The 23622-nt window shown below is 36.4% G+C and overlaps 1 protein-coding gene across 6 annotated transcripts in view; it reads right to left on the minus strand.

Moving 5' to 3' along the window:
- LOC117165699 (phosphatase and actin regulator 2) overlaps nucleotides 1-23622 on the minus strand; it is a 390523-nt gene that overhangs the window by 247755 nt on the left and 119146 nt on the right. The window lies entirely within an intron of this gene.

The raw sequence follows: 23622 nt of genomic DNA on the forward strand, positions 1-23622 counted from the left end.
CGGTAAAATAAAAGGGTACAACTTCATCGACTGTTGCATTCCACTCGTGTTATCGACTTGGGATACGATTGCCGTGTTTCCACAATTTTCCAGGAAAACGTAAACCAGGAATTTCTACGTTACCGACAAGGGATGAAACAACCCCTAGAAAGTGCATTTACCACAATCGCACTGGCGAATCGATGATAACTTTAACAAAACAATTCGAGGAAATATCGTTATCGTTTGTCGGAACACTTGGTTTCTAACGAATTTACACATAAAATGTTTATTTTACGAACAAATATTAAGAAAAGTATAATTAAACTGATTTATATACAATAAAAAAAGAACAAAAATTCATTCATATATTGAATGATATAACATTTCCTACTTACTTCTACTTTGGAACTTAAAGGAAGTTCCAAAAAGTAGACAAGACGATGACGCGACAATAAAAGATTCATATTAAAATACTTCCGCTTGTCTTTACCTCGAAAGGGAAAAGAATATAAGATAAACCCAGTCTTCTGCTAAAACTTCTTAAAGATTGTTTTACCAAGTTTTATTGCCCCCGCCCTTTCCGTAGTTTTTAAGAAGGAAGGTCTGTGTGGGCGGTGGACAAAAGGAGATAAAGCACGTAACGTACGATGATAATACGATGAAAGGCGACTTCGGAAGTAAAACTTATTTTCCAGGATTATTGTACCTCTCGAGATATGACACTGTTTACAAATGTTGGACAAATATTCGTGGAGAATTGTACTGAGCGTGGCCAGCTCTCTCCCTCTGTCTGTCTCTCTCTCTCTCACACACACACATGGTTCTGTTCCTCTTAACTCATTGTTAGACGGCCATGTCGATGTCACTATAAAATCAATACCCGACATCGTGGCCCCATAGATATTTAATGGCTATGGCCCTTCATAAAAAAAGACAATATCGTTTGGAAAATATGATCAAATAAATTTTTCTGTTGTATTCGGGAAAGGTTGGATAATAAAAAACTGTGAAAAATGGAATTGAAGAGATCCTGAATAGGGAGATATTTCTAATGTTTCTAGAATTAGTAAGGAAGCCTTGATATTAATATTCATGAAATATGATATATTGCGATCTCCGTAACCGCTTCTTATATTTAGAATTGTAAAACTTTAGAACTATTCCGCTCTAGTAACCGCCAATTGATCTCGCAATAACATCCTCTGTTAACAACTAATTAATTCGTATAGCAATTAATACGTTGAAATTACGATGACTGTTAAAACATTTCGAGTCTTCCATGTTCCATGCGCTACAAGTTTAAAAATTCTTCGGATTTCGTAAAGATTACATTACAACGTAATCGTTGGAAATAAAATACGCGGTAGATTAAGCGTGTAATAAATGTCAAATGAGAGTAATTTAGAAACCAATTCTGTTTGCCACGTCGTAATATGCAAAATATTTATCGCCAACTCTCAAATAATTAAAATATACCAGCTTTCTACGGTATTCGAAATAATCCACCTTAACGCAGAGCAATTTTATCAATTCGAAATTTGCTGACTTTATATCTACATCTTTTTCTTAAAAACTATTATCCACACATTAAAATACAACGTCACAATGTTACTTAATGCTCACCTGTTTAAGAAAATTTAAATACCACGCCATTAAACTTTAACCGCACAATCCAACGTCATAAACGTCGCCTCAAAGAACTTTGTCCACGATGCAATAAAACCAGCTCACAAAGGAGAAACTTCTCCGATATCCTGCTTGTACATAGATTTTTGTGAATGTCGAACGTCCATTAATTAATATCTGTTAGAACATCTCGAGCACGAAAACTAAATATAATATAAACCATGTGTTTCCAGATGATGAGGAACAACTGAAACAACATAAGAGGAATCGTCGTGGAAAGAAAATTTCGGGAAGCCCCTAGAGAGGAATAATGGACGATAACGTGCGGTAGGGCAGTTTCGTCGAGATCGACGATTATTATCGGTCCTGAACGTCCCTCAGGGATACTTCTGGTCGGCAGATCTTCTATGGTGAATTCTTAGTATGCGGGGGCGAATTTCGTTGGCCTATCGCATCGTATGGCCGTACTCAGTCCCGCAGCGTCTAGTTTAGGAGCAATTAGACCGAGTGACGAAGGTCGATCGGTTTTGCTCTTGACGATGTCTGTTAAAGGGAAATTTTGGGATAGTTGATATTCCAAAGAGATTACCAATTATTTTAACACGAAGGAATTGTTCTAACATGTATATCTGCATAATCACCCACTTGCAAGATTTTATTAATTGCTCAAATTAACAACTTATAATCCATTGTTCTGATGAGTTTGATATTTTTGATTGAAATAAGAAGAAGTTAAAATAGGAAGCCGTTGATGGCGTAGCGGCTTTTAGCGTCATGGTTGTTTTATATAAGATAATAATAGTTCTATGATATAATGTAAGCATGAAAGTATAATAGATAGGGTTCCTGGTATCGATGAAATAGATACCGACGAAGTTTTCAATTATGAAGAACGTGTACCATGTGAAGTGAATAATATCAGTGTTATAAAATGATAGAGAAAAATGTACAAGGCCAATTCCCACCCTCTTTCGCAGATACTATAATAAAAGTTTCTGCGATAAAGCTTCTGGAAAATGTTTGCATTCACGTACACAATACCATAACATTGTTTATTACGTGTATTTCATTGGAAGTTGTATTCCTCTGGAGGTAGATAAATGCAATCTATGGCATTTAAATATATAAGAAACTGTCGTCATTTGTTTAAAATTGTAAAATATAGAAGATTCTTATGCGTTATTCATATAGAGCAAAAATTGATATCGATATTCCAAGAGACGCCAACTTTTCCGTCAATCGGTGTTTTCATTATTCCTCTTAGCGTCTAGCTCGAAAGAAAAATACATAAAATCGACATAAAAACGATACATAAAATGGTCGTCGGTTTGTTATCGAAAAGCTGAATCAAGAGATTTTATCAGTTCCATAAATTCTATCGTAATTGAAATACAATATTTAATCCTCAATTAAAACCCTAATGTTACATTTGGTACATTCGTGATCAGTTTTATCAAAATCTTAAGATCGAAAGTCGATTACAAGACAAAGATAAAAGTTTACGAAGTTGAATCCTAAGTGCCACATTATTACAATATTAAAAATTCCAAATATTTCGTCGATACTTCTTACGAAACACGTGCGATATATCAATAACAATTTTCTAAATTTTCATTAACTAAGAGACACGTATCCTTTAGATTAATAAAAAAAAGTTAATAAAATTCTCTCACCCACACCAAAAGCGAGTTTGGATCTTCTCAGAAACAAATTCTCATAGATGGCAGGATGGCAGAATGTAATCTGGTTGCTTCTTGTTCAACGGACAATGCGAGGGCGGAAGTGTAAGGGATCAAAGGAAGAAAAATCTGTCGGATCTTCCGGCGTTTCAATAAGAAGCGACACGGTTCGAAAAATAGCAAGTTCGATTTCTGGAGGTCGAGACTTTTCTCTCGGGACAGGAGTAGACTCAATGCCATCAGAAATGGCTTAGTGGCGTCGAAGCTGTTGGCACGAGATTCGAGGAGAAGGCATTCCTTGGCAACGATCGTGGCTGAAAATTACTCGAAGAACGCTCGATCGATCGGGTATGCGATATCCGTTTCGAACAGCTCCGCGTTGATCGAACCACGTGGATAGTTCAGCTTCGAGAGAACTCGATCTTTTGAATATTTTTCGTGTCACGTGGATGAGTTCAATGAACAAATGTCGAGAGAGAACAGAGAAATTGGATAATCAAAAACGCGACAGTGACCCAGAAAGTTATTGATTTTTCAATTACAATATAATTGTTATGGTAGCGGTTTTTAATTTCGTTTATCGATCTGTGAAATACTATAATCTCGTAATTTAAGAAAATCGTATATGTGTCTGTAATTCGTAATTTGTACAAAAATTAGTGCAATGTACCGTAAAATAAATCTTTCCGTGGAAATTCAGATTGCTTCGATAAGAAAGTTGGTTCACCGATTACAATGCCTCGCGGAAGTATTCATACACTTGTCGACAACTTTTACGAATATATTACGTTTGTTGTGTAAAATATTGTGAAATTTCGTTAACATCGTAATGATACCTAATTACCCGGCAATATATTGGCAAAATTTTTGATTCTAAAATTTTATATAGCAGTTATAAGACATTTAGTACAAGTATATGTATATTTCGCGAAGATCACAAGAATTTAAACAGCCCGTCATCCACGATATTAATAAATCTCATAATTAGTATTCGTTAAGACTCTCTTTCGCATTTATTACATACTTTACGTAACCATTCATGCTTTATACTATTTTTTTACTAAATACATATGCTTGCAATAGATATCTTGTATAAATCTTATATAAATCTTGCATAAATAGATTATTCCAATATAATCATGATAATCGCGTTTGATAATAGCGCTGATAAAATTACAAAATATTTTACGTAACGCTTACAATATACACCTGAAAGTTTCCTCTGGTAAATATACGAATACTTCTGTGAGTCACACAGTATGTCATTCTTAAAAGTCGATTATATTAATTAATTTTACTTGAAATTAAGCACAATCTTGTCTAGTCATTTGATGTAATCGAACACCCTTCCATTCGAATTTGTTTAAAATCATTTACAGTTATAATACTGCACAGATACCATAGCAGTTGAGGGATAAAAGACGATCTACCACCTACATCATCTTCCCTTGTATAATGCCAAGTTGCCCAACCACGAGTAGCTTAAGCAATTACCAAACATTAATCTTGATCCTGGAATTCCATTAATCTCCAACTATATCGACGATTCACGTGCAAAGCGTGTCGTTGTCTCGCGTAGAATATATCGGTGTCTCGCGGGCCGAAGTGGAATAATTGACGCGACAAAGCGTTTCCGGTGCCTAGGAGGCCTATTCACGCGCGTCAAAGGCCGTCGAGAGTCGTTGCACCGATGTGCATCGTCTACCGTTCGCGGACAATGGCAATATTAACGCGACGATGGAGTGCAGTTTCCTATTGTTCGAGATCGCGATGCATCTTACTGCAAGTCCGCCTATTATCGTGGCAAGACGTGGTAAAAAGAGGAAGACAAATCGGCAGCAACTGTCGTTCCCATAGCGCATCGTCAAAAGTGATATTTTCTCGCTAACATTATTTTTCCATTTTCTTCTCTTTCTTCTATTTGTTCCATCTATCTTTTATTTATATCCGTAGTAAGATTTAGAGCAGACAACGATTGCTATAATATTATATATTGATAAGAGATAAGACTGAGGAAACGATAACACGATCTGTTGGTTTAGTCGATGAGCGGGATTTACGTCAATTGCGAATCGAATGATCGAAACTTGATTAAATATAATCGTATGTTATGATCGTATGTATTATGTTTAATTTGATAAACGATAAACTACTACGATGTTTATCAATGTAACTACCCGAATTTGCTCTCCTTTATGTCGCGATACTCGTGTCTTGATTTTAATATGTTTCAATAACGAAGCCACATCGTGTGCAATTAACTCCATAAATTGAAGAAGCTTCAGAAATCACATTGATCAACTCGATATATCAAAGAGCAGAAAGAACCGATGTTGCGAACACTATTTCTTAAATGTTTCCTGGAATTTGCTATTATTTATATCATCCTCGTACGATACGTATATAGATTTAAGGAAATAAGCATTTGTTTCTTAAGAATTGCATAGTAATCGTGTACTCGAGTATTGAAACTAAGAAGCTAATAAAATTCGAATTTGATCAATTTGATTTCTGAGAAGGTCGTATAATTCTCTTCATTACCAAACAACGCTAACAAAACCCCGACTATAGGCGAGACACGTAATACACCAAAATCTTCAGAAAGAAAAGGATCTTCCATACACCCTTTCATCAAAGTAGTCATAAAAATTATCCTTAAATCCTGAAACTCCACCAGGTTAAGACCCAACCACTTAGCCACTCACACCATCGCACGACTATCTACTTACACAGTTCCCCATCCTAAAAACATTATAATCCCTAAGCTCCGCCATCAAAAGTTGCTCGAAACAGCTATTCTCCTCGAACAAGCCATTGTTTAAGTATCCTCGAGGCGGGCAATAGAATTCTTGAACGCGTTATCGAATCACACGACAATTTAATTCTCACGACGGCATGTGTGCGTCTCGTAGGCATCGAACGTAGTCGATATCGATCGATAATGAACTACCGCCATTCGATACGTACGCAAGATGTGTCTGTACGCAAGATGTGTCTATACGCGTGTACGTGTGTGTAACCGCGCAGGGTACGACGCTTCGTAATTCCCGGGTCAGAGTGGTTAATATGCAAATGGAAGCGACGACCACCGACCCGCATAGATACTTGCGGTCGTTTAATCTGGCCAAACCGAAGGGATTCGACGAAATCCGCCTTCATAAACGCATTTCCGCCACGGGGATTCCGCTTCATCGTGTAAACAAACCGAATCCTTATTAGTACGCGGTCCCACGGACAAATCGAGGGTCGCTCGTCGCGGATACACGATTTTATACTGGGGATCGTTTTTTGCTAACCGGGGGATGTTCGGTTCGATCGAGCATCAAAGAAGGGTAGATGGAGTGCAAGTATGAGACTAATCGAATGAATAATTGATAAGTGTCGCTGGTTTTCGAGTGTTTGGCGAAGTTGAAGTATAGATCAAAGTACAGGTCCTGGATATTTTGGTGTCGATTTTATACAGTTTCGATCGTGCATCACGAAAAGTGGATGAAGTACGTACAAATGCAAAGAGCATTCGGTTCAATAATTGATACACGTAACTGGTTTTTTTCGGTCTGCTTGGAACTAAAGTATAGGTTTAAGTACAAATCGAGGGTAGTTTGGAATGGATACACGATTTTATACAGTTTCGATGGATCATCACGAAGTACGGATGTAGCTCGTTGTCTGTTGGAAGGGTGGGCGAAGTTGGTGGTACGAAGGGTGAATAAAGATGAATATGAAATAAAGAGATACAAGCATAAAATAAAAAAGATATTTCATCGAAAGAAAGTTTAAAAATTGCCAGGAGATATTAAATTTAAAAAAGTAACGAACCTTAACAAAATTTCTCAGAAGAGCGAGATAAACCGAAGAATTATTGAACATCACACGAATACGTGTCTATATCGAACGTAACATGGAATATCTTTTTAAAAAAGTAACGGACTCTGATAAAGTCTCCAGAACAGAAAAATAAGCCGAAGAGTTATTAACATTGTACAAATACATATATCAAACGTAACGTGCAACATCTTTCGAAACAAAAACCCTCGCAATGTCTGCTGGGAGGAAATTAATTATCTTGGTTGGAACGGAATACATGGGGGAGAGATGAAGACGATTCGCAGGGGCGGTGGCGGCTCGCCCCCGGCTGCAGTTACGGGTTCGATATTGCGAGCGGACAAATGGACTCGAACGTCCCTCAACTATGTCGTCGTGCGCCATAAGGGCCGTTGGCGTCGCTTTGACGCAACAGGCATTCCCGCTACAACAATGGACAAGCGTTATTGTTCGAGGGATCTTGAACCGTGCCGAGTGGCTCTATAATCGGTCGACAACCTGACGTCGTTGGTCGTTCGCTCTGTTAAACGGATATGTACACGCAACGGGACTTACCGAAGGCCATTGATGCGCGAATGATAAACTCAAGGGCTAATCCGCATGGGAGAAACGACGACAGATAACTTGGTTAGAAATTATACGATTTACGATTATCGTACTAGGTTTCCTTGTGTCGTGTCTATCTTCTTGGAATAATTATATTTTGAAAAGAAAATTAGATCGAAAAGTTTTGATGTAATCCGAGTTATTGAAAATTAAAAAAAGAAAAAAAATTGAAAGTAAAACAGTAGTTAAAATTTTGAACATACGAGCAATGTTTCAATTTTGAAGAATTTGAATCGTCTTGCTAGCTAAGCTGCGTTCTTGTCGACTTAATGATCTGTCGACAACATAATGCTACTCATTGTTCGCTCCACTAAGCGGATGTAGGAATCAGTGGAACATGGTGAAGATTATGGGTATACAAAGGGTGAATTTGAAGGGAGATTCGCAAGGGTCTATCCACGGGGGGAAAGTGATGACAGATAACGTCGTTACAGGATGATACAAGCATTATGACAATTGATATGTCAAACTTATGATGAAAAGCTTTAATTATTAATTTTTACAATTAACTGTATCAGGAATTTAATGGTACATGAATATTTAAAACGGATTTATTTTACTGTCAAAAAAACCTAAGAATCGCTAATTTAGATATAATTTTCTAAATAAACGACTACAAGCCACACGATGCAACGCATGAACCCAACTTGCAATTTGCTCAACTTAATCCTACATCTGCCAAACTCCACAAATCCACCATGAGACTAACTACAACCGTGTCTGAAGTAATACTAGAACCTTGTCTCGCCTTTCACGATCCTCCACCTGTATCCGTTCACGCATCAGCCTCTGCACATCCCATCTAATCCTCTAACCACGTATACTACACCCTGTAACCCGAAGTAACCTTGTTTGGATCCATATGGTACCCTACCTCTTGTACGAGGATAAAAGATATGGTTAACACATAGGCTGATACGGCGGTCAAACATGTTACTAAATTTTTTCAAGTGAGCAAAATAAAGTAGATCTCATGGATTAAAATATTATCAACAATGCGAATGATTTAAATAACATCGTCAGAGAAAAATCACGCAAGTACGATATAATATTTTGAAAAAAAGAAATCTTCTGATCTAATATATTTTAATTTATTCTAATTTATTGCAGGGCGAAATATATAAAATTTGCGTGGCAGTCAACGTGTAAATAAAGTAGCCAAACATTCTAGACATTGTCGCATCGAACACAACACATGTTAAGGATCTGTTCGAGTTGAAGTATAGTGCTGACAGAAAGAAATCTAAGGTTCTTAAATCAAGTAAACGAGAGAACCAATCATTGTCACTAATTTTTCACATAACTCGCATGATTGGTTATAGTAAAATTTGATAGCAAGATTTGCTGTGGTGTCGAATATTTTATAATAGAATTGCGTAGTTACAATACGCGATTGTTATTTTAAAATCGTCATAACACCAAGAGGAAAAAAATAACGACAAACCAAAAAGACGACGCTCCTTTCATGACACGTTGTATAATTATGATTTTATCCTTTTGCCTATTCTCATCTTCGCTAGTTAAAACGCTATATTAAAAACTCCTGTAAAATTTTACAACTTGAAACATTCAGATGACAATACGGTGATGTCACTGTCTGGTTGTTGCCGAGGCCGGCTGACGCCGTGGTTAGCGTTATCAGCACTCGACGTGCTAAGAAAAACAAAATTTCAGTCGCAATAAACTGCCACGCGACTTCGACCATAATCAGCATATTAAGTATCAATGCATACGGATTCGATACGTTCTATTTTCGCTCCATCAAACTCTAAATTCTAAATTTCATATCACCAACGCGTTCCCAATATCTGCTCAAATCGATAAACCTTTCTTCCGTCCAGCGGACTCGAACATCCCTGAAAATGACCATGTCGCCGCGATTAAGCAATCCCTGCAGAAGGACGAGATTCTCTAATGAAATAACGAGCTCCAGACATTTTTCGGTGCTCGCACGACGTTCGAAAGAACGGGGTGAAAAAACGCAGAGAGATAAAGCGAGGGTGCAGTCGGTTAGGGCACGTTGCCCCGGGCATGGCCAAAGGCCTCCTCCGAGCTGGGACTCCGTCGGTAAGGGATGCTGAGGGTGTTGCCATGGAGACGCCACAGTGTTTTCCGTTCCCCAATTACATGGCCGCTGGTTGTCAACTTGAACCCCTGAAACGCATTCCTGTGGCGGCCGAGCTGAGGTGAGATACAGGTGTGCCCTCGCAACTTCTTTCCTGGAGGCATACGCCTCGATAGATGTACTCGCTTCGTCTCGAGTACGACGCTGCATCCGGGAAGACAAAAGCTTCGTCGCGGATCGTCGGTTACTTTCGCGTATCCGTGAATGGATGCGTTGCTGGTTTTCGTGCGCGTTCCGTTCCTACCGAAATCCAGATGTGATTCGAGTAGGATTTTGATCGATAGATGTGGGTAGGTCGCTGTTTTTGGTCGAGGATAGTTAGCTGTTGTTGGTTTAGGTCTGCGGAGGCCTGGCCCGTTGGTTTAGGAAGATTGAGAAATAAGCAGATATCGACGAATGTTTGGGTGAATAGAGAATTGTGTAATTAGGATGATTTCGGTTTAAGCGTTGGAGATGATAAGAAACTTTTCTTTCGTAAAGGAGATAATATGGAGTGTTTGGTGTCATCGCTCAAGTTATGGGAAGATATGCAGAATGATCGCTTAATTCCAATGATTTTGGTTTTGGTTTAAGTGTTAGTTTTATGAAACTTGTAATATTTTCATAGAAATTTCATAGATGGGAATTTTAATAAACTTTTTTATGAAGAAAAAGAACTTGTCTCTCTCTTGGAATATTTATATGTACATTTTCTTATATACCTTCCATTCGAATTTCTTTGATACAAATTCCATACTTTAGTAGTCGATGGTTCTAGTGTTAAACATCTTTCGCCGGTTATTCTGTCAAGAAATTCCTCTTCATCGATACTCAAACCGGCTCTTCAAACTTCTACCTACTGATTCGAGGCTAAGAGACGTTCCCGCGCGGTTAGAAGGCGCCAGAAAGCATCGATCTATCTCCGTATAATTTCCTCCGACGGCTGGAAACAAGCAAGTGAACGGTAAACAGAAGTGACGGACGGGCGGGTGCAGAACCGACTCAACTGGAACGCGCCCAGCAGCACACAGTATTTCGCGGACACAAAGCACAAGAAACCATAAAGCCACCCCTTGGTTTGCCGTCCGCCGCACCTTTCGCCCTTTGCGCCGTGCAGGGGATCGAATCTCCATTATTCGCCTTTCCAGCCGAGCTAAATGCTCGTTAATCCCTAATTGCATCGCCTACACGCACATGTCCTTTTGCTTTTTATACATTCTTTTCTTTTCACGCAACCCTCCCATGATTTTATGGCTCGCTACCATCACGACTGTTTGCGCGTTTCTTCATGGAAAAATACGAAGTTTACGAAAGGTAGAAACACTTGCTTGCTTATGAGGATTGTTCGTGTGTTTTTCCTAATAATTTCTGCAGAGACGAGTATATGTCTGGCAACGAAAGTAAATATTTGACCGAAACAGCTTGTCAATTATAAATTTTTCTTCCAAGGAATTAATTAAATTAAATTTCCTTCGATTGAATTAATTTGCTTAATTAAATAAATTTCCTTCTTTTACGATTCTTATGAACTAACATTTTTATTCGATTCGTATATTAAATATTGCTTTAAGCATCTGGAAAAAATATTTATATTAAGTAACACTTTATTATAATACATTAGGCACATTATTTCTTCTCTTCTCCGAGAGAACGTATAGTTAATTCACATTTTATCGACAGGAATCGTAAATAAGCGTTCAGATTTCACAGGGAGAACAGCTTCCTTCGATCAAAAATTTAGAAGACTACGCAGAGGAGAGGGTCTAGCCCGAGACTGAAATTGAATTACAAGGATTCCCTTTCAGAGACTTGGATGAAGGATGGATCTTTGTAAGTTTAAACCTCCTAAGAATACAAATATTAATTTTATCGAAATAATACAGTCATACTAATGCTTCGATAATTAGGGATTAGAGAAAGCTGAGGAGAATAATGAATAGGACCTTAAACCTCGAAAGGATACAAACAAATATTACTCTTATCGAAATAATCCAGTTACGCTAATGTTTGGATAATTAGGGATAAGAAAAAGCCGAAGGGATAATGATTAGGATTTAATTTCGTTGAATAATACAAAGAATTAAGCTAGTGGTTAATAATAATAACAGATCACATTGTCATACTCCATTAGATGGATTTATTTATAAATTCAGAAAATTTGTTCACACGAATCTGTTATTTCATCGAATTACTCCTCTCTATTGCTCGTGTTACGTTATCTTAGGATGGTGTAGCATCTATATGACATTAAGTTTGTTAATTTAAACATCTCATATGTATTAAATTCCTATTGTTATGTGAATTGTAATAACATTTACGTTTTGTTTCGAATCGCGTTAAAATTTTGTCAAAAAAGATATAACTACATATGCAGCTGCAATTAAGAATAACATTGTTATTTAAGGAATTAATCTATAAAAAGGAAATAGGTAGAGACTAATTGCAATAACTTTCTTTATTTCACGATTTCTCTGTTCTTTTCTTTTTAAGATTTTTACTATGTATAGGAACTAATTCCAAATGCTAAAAAGTTCAAAGAAACGCCTAGAGGGGAAAAACAACTATAATCGTTCTACATGCACAATTAAACAAGGAAAACTCTATGTAATTAAAGTTTCTTGCAATTAAACGCAACAGAATAATGAGCCTCGATGTAACTGATTAATGTATCTCGCGAGAGATTAGGTTTTATACGAAACTATTTCAACATCTACGAAACGTAGAATTAATGCAATAAATTCAAAGATTAAAAAGTTGCAAACGTTAATCCCACTGTACACGTATGAAACGAACAACAAACCAAATCGCTCGAAACTAATTGTATTACTACCTTTTTTATGTAATAGAGATTGCCATTGTTAGCTGATTATGATAATGATGATGATGAAACCTTATACTAATAAAGAATCTCTGTATCTTATCTTAATAATCAAGCGTAGAATCAACGTAATAAATTCAAGGATATAAAAATTGCATCGTACAAAATGTATAATGAGACGAATTGCTTAAAATGAAAAGTATTATTCGCAGTAAAATCTCTTTCATTAAAAAGCAGAACCTTAAATTCCAAACTTCAAAGAATTCCTAACAGTTTATTATCCGTACTACTAAAATTTCCCACATTAAGTACATCAGAAAATCGTTCCCGTTGAAAACTAAAATCTACGACAGCTAAATTAGAAAATTCTTAAAAATTCTAACTAATAAATTGAAAACTTCCTACAAATTCTATTTACGCTCTATTTAATTTCGTCTATCGCTTAACAAGCTAACAGAAAAGATTCATGGAAATGGTATCAAAGCAAGTGGAAGGAAATCACAGGTGCCGCAACAGTAGGACAGGATATTGTCCTTGTGAGTTAGGCATCCGGTAATTACAGGAATCTAGTTGTACGCCGATCGGATTCGAGGTCGATTAAAAAGAGAGAGAGAGAGAGAGAGAGAGAGAGATTACTCCGCAAGTCCTTGGAACGTGACGACTTTCTCGACACGAAAACGCTCATATAATTGCGCTTCCTCGTGGATCTCGATTGCCATCGTTTTATTCTCTACATCACGCTGTTCCAACGAAACGCGTGACGACAACCGTAGAACTTAATGAAACGCCACGCTCGAGTGATCTTCAAAGAATCTACGAAAAAGTCTCGAAGCTTAAACCCGTTTCATTCGTGAACTACCGTCGTTCGAGCTCGCCAAGAAATGAGAGAATCATTCAGTGTCGCTCAACTCGACGAAGTTTTAGTGTAGACAGGTTTAAGGTGCATAAAAGTGGAACTGGTGGGCGCATTAAGGTGAGTTCTAAGACGGAACTGGAGTCTAAGGTGTGAGAGAGTAGAGAAATTGCGGTGGATGAGATAAGGAGTTGAAGGAAGAGATAAAGAAAGTGGTAATGTAATGTGTTAGGTTATTGTGGTCGAATGGAAAATTTATACATATTTGTGCTACGCTTCTGTTTAAAAATTTGTTTAAAGGTTCTTATTATATATCATGGAGGAGGAGAGCAACGATGCTTTGTGTAATAAAGGAGATTTCGTTTTAAGTGGATTTTCCATTCTATTCTTATTCAAGATTCTTAAAAGTGTTTATAATGATTCAATCGCCCACTATATCCTTTTATTTATCGTTTTTTACCTTATTCTATTGTTTTTATTATAAACATAGAAAACATGGAACAAATAATTGTTATCGATAGTGCAACGAGAACCACTCTGAATTCTTTTGTTACTTCAATTTATTTTTATTACAACTTCAAATCAATCGTTCAGCAACGGCGTGAAGTTATTTCCATATATCTTTATTCTGCAATCTGCATTTCGGGTTATCGATATCGACACAAAATACATAGTACATATATAGAATTTAAATACAAGCTAAAAAAAAAGATCAAATTTTAAGAAATGATTTCAATCAAAATAAAACCCTAACCAAAGGAAGCCATGAATTTTAAAGAAACGCATTTCTTTTACATACCAACGACTATAGGTATTAGAAAAATACTAAAAATAATTCTATAGTAATCTAACATAGTTTTCACGCAGTGTAACTACATTTAAAGAAAGATTACTTAATATATACCATAATAAATTTAATACTGTATAGTAATAATAAATAAATAATATGCACTAAAAATAAATTTAAAGAAAACCAAAATCCCTACGAAAGCAGTAACAGGAATAAAACTTCGCCTCGAACAAACAAACTCTTCTCTCCTCTCTTTCCCTCTCTATTTTCCAGCTACGATGCAAAAGTATTTCCGAATCGATCGAAACTTTCTCCCGGTGGATTCACATCAAGCCATCACTTCCCCGAATCGCTCTTCAATATCGCCCCTTTTATCGGCAGCGTGTGCTCTGCCACCGAATAAATATGCAAATAATTGCATTCAACCGAACTCTGGATGCTTTCGAAGTCATCGATAAAGAGCGATGATTCTCACTTCCGACCAAACGTGGTTGTTTCTTAACGCATCAGTATCGTCGAACACAGCAAGCATTATGAATCGGAAGAAGAAATATGAGTCAGCGATGGATATTAAGCGTAGTCGTTAATACGATGCGATACAGAAAAAGAAGTCTGAATCGAACGAAACGGATCGTCTGGCTTCTTTGCTCGTCTCGTTCGTCCTGTTTCGTTACTTTTTGCTCGAGGACCGGTCGATTGGATCGTTTTCTGTTGAGGTGCATGCAAGGTGAACTACCTTTTTGGGATTAAGAGTAGGAAGATCCGATGAGTCATTTTGATCCATTAACAAATGACCAAGAAATTTCTGTTTTTATTGACAAGTATAATTACTCATAATTTTTCGATTTTTAATAGATTAAGAGATACGATTATCTTTATTACTTTTGTCGTAAGGAATATCTTTGTTTTAATAACGTTTGCTCTGACACGTTGCTTTCTTTTTTCGTCCCTCCAAGTCATGTTGTTAAAATGCACAAAGACAGAAAACGCAACAGTTATAATTTGTTTGTTACAACAGAGAAGTTTACTAAACTGTTCTATATAATTTTAACAATTAGTATCTTGGGAGTCGTTAGGGCAAAGTCCAATTTCAACTTGTATCAACAAAACATTCTATATGTATACTCAAATGTTCCACTATTCGTATAATTATGGTGGAATATTCTGCTTTATCTCTAAACAAAACAGAAACATGTTATGCGAATTTAATTATACCACATATAGAATATACATATAAGTACAATGTATCTGCATGGCTGCATAATTTAATGTGAATTTAATTATTCCGGTCACAATTAATTAACCAGAAAATGAGGTTATTATTAAAACAATGATTGTAAGTAGATATTTACTTCGTATACGTAGTACACATATTTCAAGTTAATGCTACTCATACTTCTAATCACCCATGAAATATAAACAAATTAAACGCGTTTCTAGGATTAAATGGAAAGTTGAGTGAAAAGAATCTTCTTAATTTTCGTCACAACTGAATTTCCCTCTTAACATGTGTTCCCACTTTAATTAAGAATGTAATTTACAAATCTTAAATTAAATCGTTTTGTACGTTATTTAAATAAATTTACATGATTCAGTTAGTCTACAAGTCAATCAAAAGACTATCTTTCATAAACTATGTATAAAAAACATGTATGTATATTTATGTAGATGCCTATCGCCATGAGAACAATGATACAACTTCTCATTCGAAAGATAAAAGTTCGTGTTGAAATAAATAGATTCAGTCGGTTAGTCAGACACCAAATAAAATTTCGCTCCTATAAATGGACTTTTATGATGCATGAAATACTATATCACATGATAGATGAAAGTATTCTAATATTCAAATTATTTTATTTCCCGTTACTCGCTTCAATTTTCACATCACCTCCACAATCCAAATAACTCCACATCGACGAAAAAATCGTAGATGAAATTTTTTAATCGAGTTTCAGTAAATCGGGGGAACGTCACGTTCCAGTGCACGTTGTGAACGCAGCCATACAACGAGCACCGTTATTCCCCTGCTACTACGGTGTAAACGTACTGGAACGCGGTACGCGAGTACTACGCGTAGTGTGTTACGCAGTGAGCAATGCGTTTACCTACGTGCCCTGCCAGTCACGCAACCATGGTGAACACGTGACCGGATTCAATGCAATAGTTCGACGACCATTCCTTTTCATCCGGATTGCAACTTAGAGATACTCCCACTTCCGTTTCTCATGAGAATCTTTACACCTGCCACAGGTACATTGTTATATTTTTATTGATTTAGTTGGCTTTGATCAGCGATTATTCTAATAGTTTACCGTGAAACTACGTTACATTTTGCTGATTTAGCTGGTCAGTAATGTAGGAAATTTCTTAATGATGAGTTATGGGCAATAATTATCTTGATAGTTTCATCTGACAGCTGGTGGAGAAACTGTTATATTTTTACCGGTTTAAGTATATTCCATCAGTAATTCTACAGTTTATCGTGAAAAATATATAAATAATTCTGCATTTTGCTTTTAAGATAACTTATCGCTTACGAGCGATAGTTATCTTAATAATTTCATTTGACAGCTGATGGAAGAGCTATCACATTCTTACTGATCTAACCATGTTCGACAAATCATAACAATTTATTGTGTTTTGCAAATTTCGTTGATCAGGAGGACATTCCTTGATGATAAATTATGAGCAGATATTGCCTCGACAATTTGATTTGCTAATTCTACAGAAATTCTCTGCGGAGGAAATTATTTTTGAGTGTTATTAATTATTTACCAAGTATGTTTTACGATATTGTAAATTTTCTTACTCCTACCGTTCCATGTTACTTTAGAAATTTGATGCAAAGCGTTTTTGTACCTTCTTTATTAAATTTCAAGAATTTCATTTCTGAGTGTAGCTGTAAGTTGAAAACTTATAAAAATTGAGCCGAGTCGAGAATAAACAAAATTATTTGTGGGCCTATCATTCAACCCTCTATATGATTTTATATTTGTCAGCTTTTATACACGGGCCAACTACTCTTTTATTCTGACGTTTGGTTTGGGGTTTGCCCAAGGTAGCTCTACCGATTGGATCACGAAACAGAAATAGACAATCCGATGGACACCGCTAAAACGCTTCCTTTTGTTTCTGTGTACATTTAAACGGTACTCTGTATGCCAGAGTGAACGAATCCAGTAATTGTCAGATATAGTACAAGATTCCTGTCTATGGAGAATCGATCCTTAATCTCAAAACAATTTAATTTTTTTTTTATTTCAAGTATCAATATCTTCTAAGAAATCAAATCTCGTCGTTATTAACGCTCAAAGTTCGTGCTTTATATACAATTTTCTCGACTTTCCAACACAATGCAGGATAATACTGCGTGCATGATGCGCATGAAAATGCTGTAAAGGTAATTTTGAAAGTCGTCTTAGTGAATAGAGTCTCGGCGAGCGAATTCCAAGAAACAAATGGCTGAAAGGTACGCCTCTGAATGAAAGTAACGGCGCCTCGTACGACTATCATGAATATGAGAAAAGGTCTAGAAGACATCGTTGTAATAATAGCTGGTGAATAGGTTCGTGATAATCCGTTTTGCTTCAACGATCAATTGGTCATTGTCGTGAAAAAAGTTCGCGAGGAAATTTCGCGTGAAAGCTTCAGTCGAGTTCTTACGGTCAAATCGGGAACCTAATTTCAACGTTGCAGTCGATTGGAATAAAGGGATTCGAACGTACTTATTGATAATTTTGAGAAAGATTTGAATATTTCGAGCAAATTGCTTTAACATAGAATTGATTTGTTGCTAAGTATATTATTGTTTCGGTTACAAATCCTTTTAGAATTTCGTTGCACGCAAAATGTTTCAGCTCTCCTTTTCCTAAGAATACATTACACGAAACGAGAAAAACAGTTCGTTTCACTGTTGCGTATCTCGAACCGGAAACAAGGTTTGTTCACAGCTTTTAATGCGGGAAGTAGCGCACTTAACTGCAACGTGTTACAAAATTGCCTTCGTTGCTCGCTAATTGTATTACGCTTGCAAATACACATCTCGGTTTTTAATTCGTTTAAAGTTCCAACGATCAAATAACAGAAATATAATAAAGATACAAAATAAAAAAAAAACTTTGGTAAGTTACGAACAATTTACATATGAGATCGAGCAATCTTCGATCGAAATCCAGCCCCGAAAGAGCCATGCATGGACGAGCCGTGTTTGCTGTTGCTATACCCAGGCTGATGAGCGTGCAAATAAAGATTAATTTCCAATGTTGACGGAAGACATGTCCCGTAATCTTCGAGATAAAAGGCTGCCACGCGTAACACCTGTCGATCGTAATAGTGAACCGTATGGAGCGTTTATCTACGACTACATTTTCCGATAAAACAAGCGGATTATTTTTTACATTTTATCAGAAAGTTAAGTGCATAGAAACGCTAGTCACGCAACGCTCGTTAGCAGTTAATTACAGAACGACACGTGTTCACGGATGTGAGTTTTCGACCCTTTCAGGATAGAGTTTTTTAATTTGTTAACCAGAGTCTGCTAATTTCTCGAAAATAATATTTTTATTTAGATATGCTCTGGCTCTCTGATATCACTATTCACTATCTTCTTATGTGACATTCCATTTTTCTTAAAAATAAATTGTGCTGATATTATTGAAATTAATTAACTTTAAATATTGAAGTTAATTTAATTAACTTTCGTTGTTTAATAAAAGGAAAAAAAGAACAAAGTTCACTTCGTTAGAGAAATGTGGCATTTATCAAAATTGGTAACTAGAAGTTGGAACATTCCAGCTTATAGTTTACAATTTATTTTATATGACGCTGAATTTCTCTCTCATGTAATCTTTAGAATATTGAAACTCTTAGAATCGTAAGTTTTGAAGGCCAAAATCATTCTCATAAACCATCTGCACAAAGATTTCATCGGTCTCTCCAAAAATAAACTATCGAACAAGTAAAATAAAGGATTTCATTCGATTAGAAAAACAGGATACATAGTTTGAAAAACAGCAACGGTTTGCCACTGAGAGAAAACAAAGTTTTTTAATCCAATGAAATTTCTCGTAACAACAGTAGAAAGAGATGAAATGAGTATCAGGCACCGCGTTCACGGAACGCAAGGAAAGTGAATTATGCTCATCAAAGCATCCTAACTTCTCACTTAAAGTCACCATCAGCCTACGTGGAAACTGCGCCTCGCTTTTGCAGCGAATTAATCATTCCCGAGAATGAGAAGTTTTCTTCCAGGACTTTGCTGTTCGATGATTCTCCGAGAAGTCCCAAGGGAAATTTTGCCTTTTGAACTCCAGACAAGAGAGAAAGTAATGGACCATATAGTTCCTATTAATTCCTAGAAAAAATCGAGATACTGGATTGGAATTAACTCGGAATAAATGCATTCCTCTCGTTTAATAAATTTAAGACCCTGGAAGTTAACAAAAGAAGATTTCATTTCGAATCTGAACAGGCTCGTACAATTTGGAAATCCAGAAATTCAATGAATCGAAAAACTAAAAACTTGTACGGTCGAAAGTTCGAAAATTCAAAGATGCGAATATTCGAAAATTTAGACATTCAAAGATCCGAAGTTTGCTAATTTAAAATTAGCAGATCGTAGGATTAAAAAATTACAGAATTAAGAGATTGAAAGGTTCGAAGATAGCAAGTTGAAAGACCCTAAGATCCAAAAATTGAAAAATTAAAGAATTGGGGAATTGAAATAACCAAAGATTTAGATATTTGCTGAAGAGAGAGAGAGAGAGAGAGAGAGAGAGAGAGAGAGAGAGAGAATGGAAAGACCAAAGAGTTCAAACCGCTTCATCATTTCCGATTTGCAGCATCATCGACCAAAGAAACAAACGAATTTCCGAATTCTGAATGAACCACGGCATCCAACCTATCACGTAAAACCTTCATAAAGCAGGCAATCGTATTAATCATGTCAGAAACGGCGCATCCGTAGCAAAATGCGCGGAACGTTGAGTTTCCTCTGGGAATGCTCGCAGGTTAATTCGTCTTGCCAGCTTAAGAGATTAATTGACGACAGGTTGTTTCGCGTAACGGCCGAATAAATCAACGAGATGCGTGATCGAGCGAGCGCGCGATCGAGTCGCGGAATCCCGTTTCCACGGGAAATTACGAATTTATAACGGACGCATCGCAACAAATGGCTCTGCACACCAATTCGAGTTTTCCACCACGAGATATTTCCAGCTAGATGTATTCCTGAATTATTTATTATACCATTTGCATATTAAAACTTATTATTGTTAATCATTATAGCGTATTACGAATTGTTTAATCGCATATTCTATTGTAAATGTCAGTTACCGTGATCTTTTCCTCGATTGGCATCGAACTCACGATGATATCGATACGACGTTGTGATGCGATGAGTCTTGAGGTTTTGTACGTTTGCTGTTTCGTTACTCTGACAATTTTGAGGATTAAGGATAAAATATATGTACTAGTTCGCTTTTGTGGAATATCCTCTTTTATTACAGTGAATATTTCGGACTGACAGTTGATTGCGATGGCTGTTTTTTTTTTATAAGGTTTGTAAAAGCTAGCAACAACCAATCAAGGCTTGACAAAGGGTTGGTGAACAGGTACGAGCAGGTAACAGTGTACCTCACCGTGTGAATCACGGTTTTTGGTTATTTGCAACAAAATAAAATAAGATTATAATGTGCCTTAGAGGGCAACATGTTGTTTCATATATGTAAATTATATATACATATATATATATGTATAAGAATGGTAAAAACGACCGACTTGGAATAAAAATTGATTTATAACTTTTGACATGATTGAAGAATCGCGTCATTTTGACAATTTTGTTTCTTTTTGGTCGCGTTCTCGAAATTTATTCTCCGGTGGATCTTCGACAATCCCATGGTCTTCCAGTAGAGTCGTTTGTCAGTGCGGACAAAGGAATGTTAAACAACCTGGGCTGACGCGTCGTTTGGTTTTATCGGTCGTCCAAAATAAACGAACACAACGTGACGTTATTATTTTTGCGACAGGCCGACGAAACGTGCATGAGGATGTTTCTTTCTCAGAGATATTGGACGAAGAAACAGAAATACCGAAGAATGTCGGGAAACAAGATAAAGTGTGTTCGGCGTAGTTAAAATAGAAACCGTGAAAATGTGGTTGGATGAGTTAGATTTGCGAATACTTTTGTGAATCATTAACGTTTGCAAGCGCTATTGAGAAAGGATTCGTTGTTGGATAGTCTTTACGGAAGAAATTTTTGTTACAAATTTAGAGAAGTTGTGGATTATGTAAATATCAAAAATACAAATAAAAAATTGAATCATAATTCCCCAGATTAAGAATGATCAAAAATTTATTTCAATGCTTATCTAATATAATATCGATAATTATTATCCAGCAGGTATTCATGAAAGGATTGTATGGCAAGTGGTACGATATAAAGATTATAGCAAATACAATCCAGAATACAAAAGAAAACATTCTAATTGCCAGAACAATAAATACAAATAGCAAATGTAAATCTGTGGAAAAGAAACGAATCACAATTCCTCATTTTCTATTTCCACGATGGTTAGCATACCCATAATTACCAAAGAATTATCCTTAATTACCGCTTTCGTCATACCTTAAGATTCAAGCAAATAGTCAAATCGACCTGTGGATGGTACTTTGACTTCCCACAAACTGCTTTCAAAGACTCTGCAGCAACTTTGTCCAACAGACATCGTACATAAATATGTACTCGACAGATGCACGTCCCTGGAGTGGAATAGCAGTAGTTAGCGGTTACACCGCGTCTAAAACTCGGTTCAAGTATGCTCGCAACGCCAACGCTATTTCTTGGCGACCGTGGAAAAATTCTATAGCATGGAAAATGCTTATTTCTGTAACGAGCTGCATGCCAGTTGTTTAATAACTTCTCGATCAGATAAATCGAATACAAAGCGATTGCAGTTTTGCAAACAGGTTTGAACTACTATTTTCACACTTGTTTGAATATTTTTCTTATGGAATATTATTTATATATAGATAATTAAGTAATTAACTACGTAATTTAAATTCAATAAAGTCTTCGTTTATCGTAACCCTAACACTAACCTTAACTCAAATTACTTTACGACTGTGGAATAAAATAGATATTAACGTAATTAGATTAATTTATCAGTTGGGTTATTATAAGATTTGGAGGTTCGTATATCATCGTTTCAAGTGACGATCGAAGGAAATATCATGCCCACTGAATCAAACCACCGTGACATATCCAAAAGATATTTCATAAAATTCGAACCGTCGATCATCAGCTCGGTCACGATCCCGAAAATTTTACCACGAAAGACAAGCATCGCGCTTAGAATACAAATGCCTGGCGTAAAACTAAGAGAAAACTCTAAAGTCTCGTAAAATACCTTAACTTCCGAGTGTCCTGAATTTTAATGAACCGCGGGCTATTCGAATTCCAAGGAAAGGTGGAAATTTCATGAAAATATTATTTTCACATGTCTTGAAGAAATTCGGCACGAAGTTCACTCGTGCAGAACCTTAAAATCACATTCGACATACGATAAGTAAACGAAAATAGCATAATGCATAAACACTGTTATACAGTTATGCAATATTCCTCGCAATTCTTTGAAATATCGCTTGAAAGTCTTAAAAAGCGGCTAAAATCTGCATGATGATTTTTTACATGAGAATATCGTCGCTAGCGACATGTTATCGTTCTGACAGATTCCCATTGCCATTGTTCCAGTTACCTCGAACGATGGTTACATAAAAGTGACGATAAATGGTAACAGGCAGCCCCTGATTTGGCGATTTGCCATCGCCATCGACATTTCTGTCCATCCTTTCGACCGTTGTTATTTACCAATGCGCACTGTTCAACAATTACCACGAGCTGGTTTAATCGACTAACACAAAAGGCGTATTATATAGAGAGAAAGAGGGAGTATTTTGCGACGAGAAGCACGAGCAACGTGTAAGTGTCGCCATCGATAATAATGGAGCAAGCGAACTCGAAATATCAATCTCTGTGCACCACGTGTGCTATCGCGTTGTATGCTACAGTTGTACCAAGGTGTTATCAGTTTTGTCGTGAAAATTTCCTGTCAATCAGATTGGAGGATCTTTAATAGGAATTATTGGACTGCGAATTCCTTCATGAAAATTTGTACCTTCGCGAATATTAATGAAGAAATGAAAACTAGATACATAGTTTATCCTGTTCATTAGATATAATATAATAGAGTACTTCGTGGATATTTTGGATATTTAATGAATATGATTTTGGATATTGAATATAACGATAAGATTCGAAAAATTCTAACAAGATTTTAA

The sequence above is a fragment of the Bombus vancouverensis genome, chromosome 3 (genome assembly GCF_051014615.1).
Source record: "Bombus vancouverensis nearcticus chromosome 3, iyBomVanc1_principal, whole genome shotgun sequence".
NCBI lineage: Eukaryota > Metazoa > Arthropoda > Insecta > Hymenoptera > Apidae > Bombus > Bombus vancouverensis.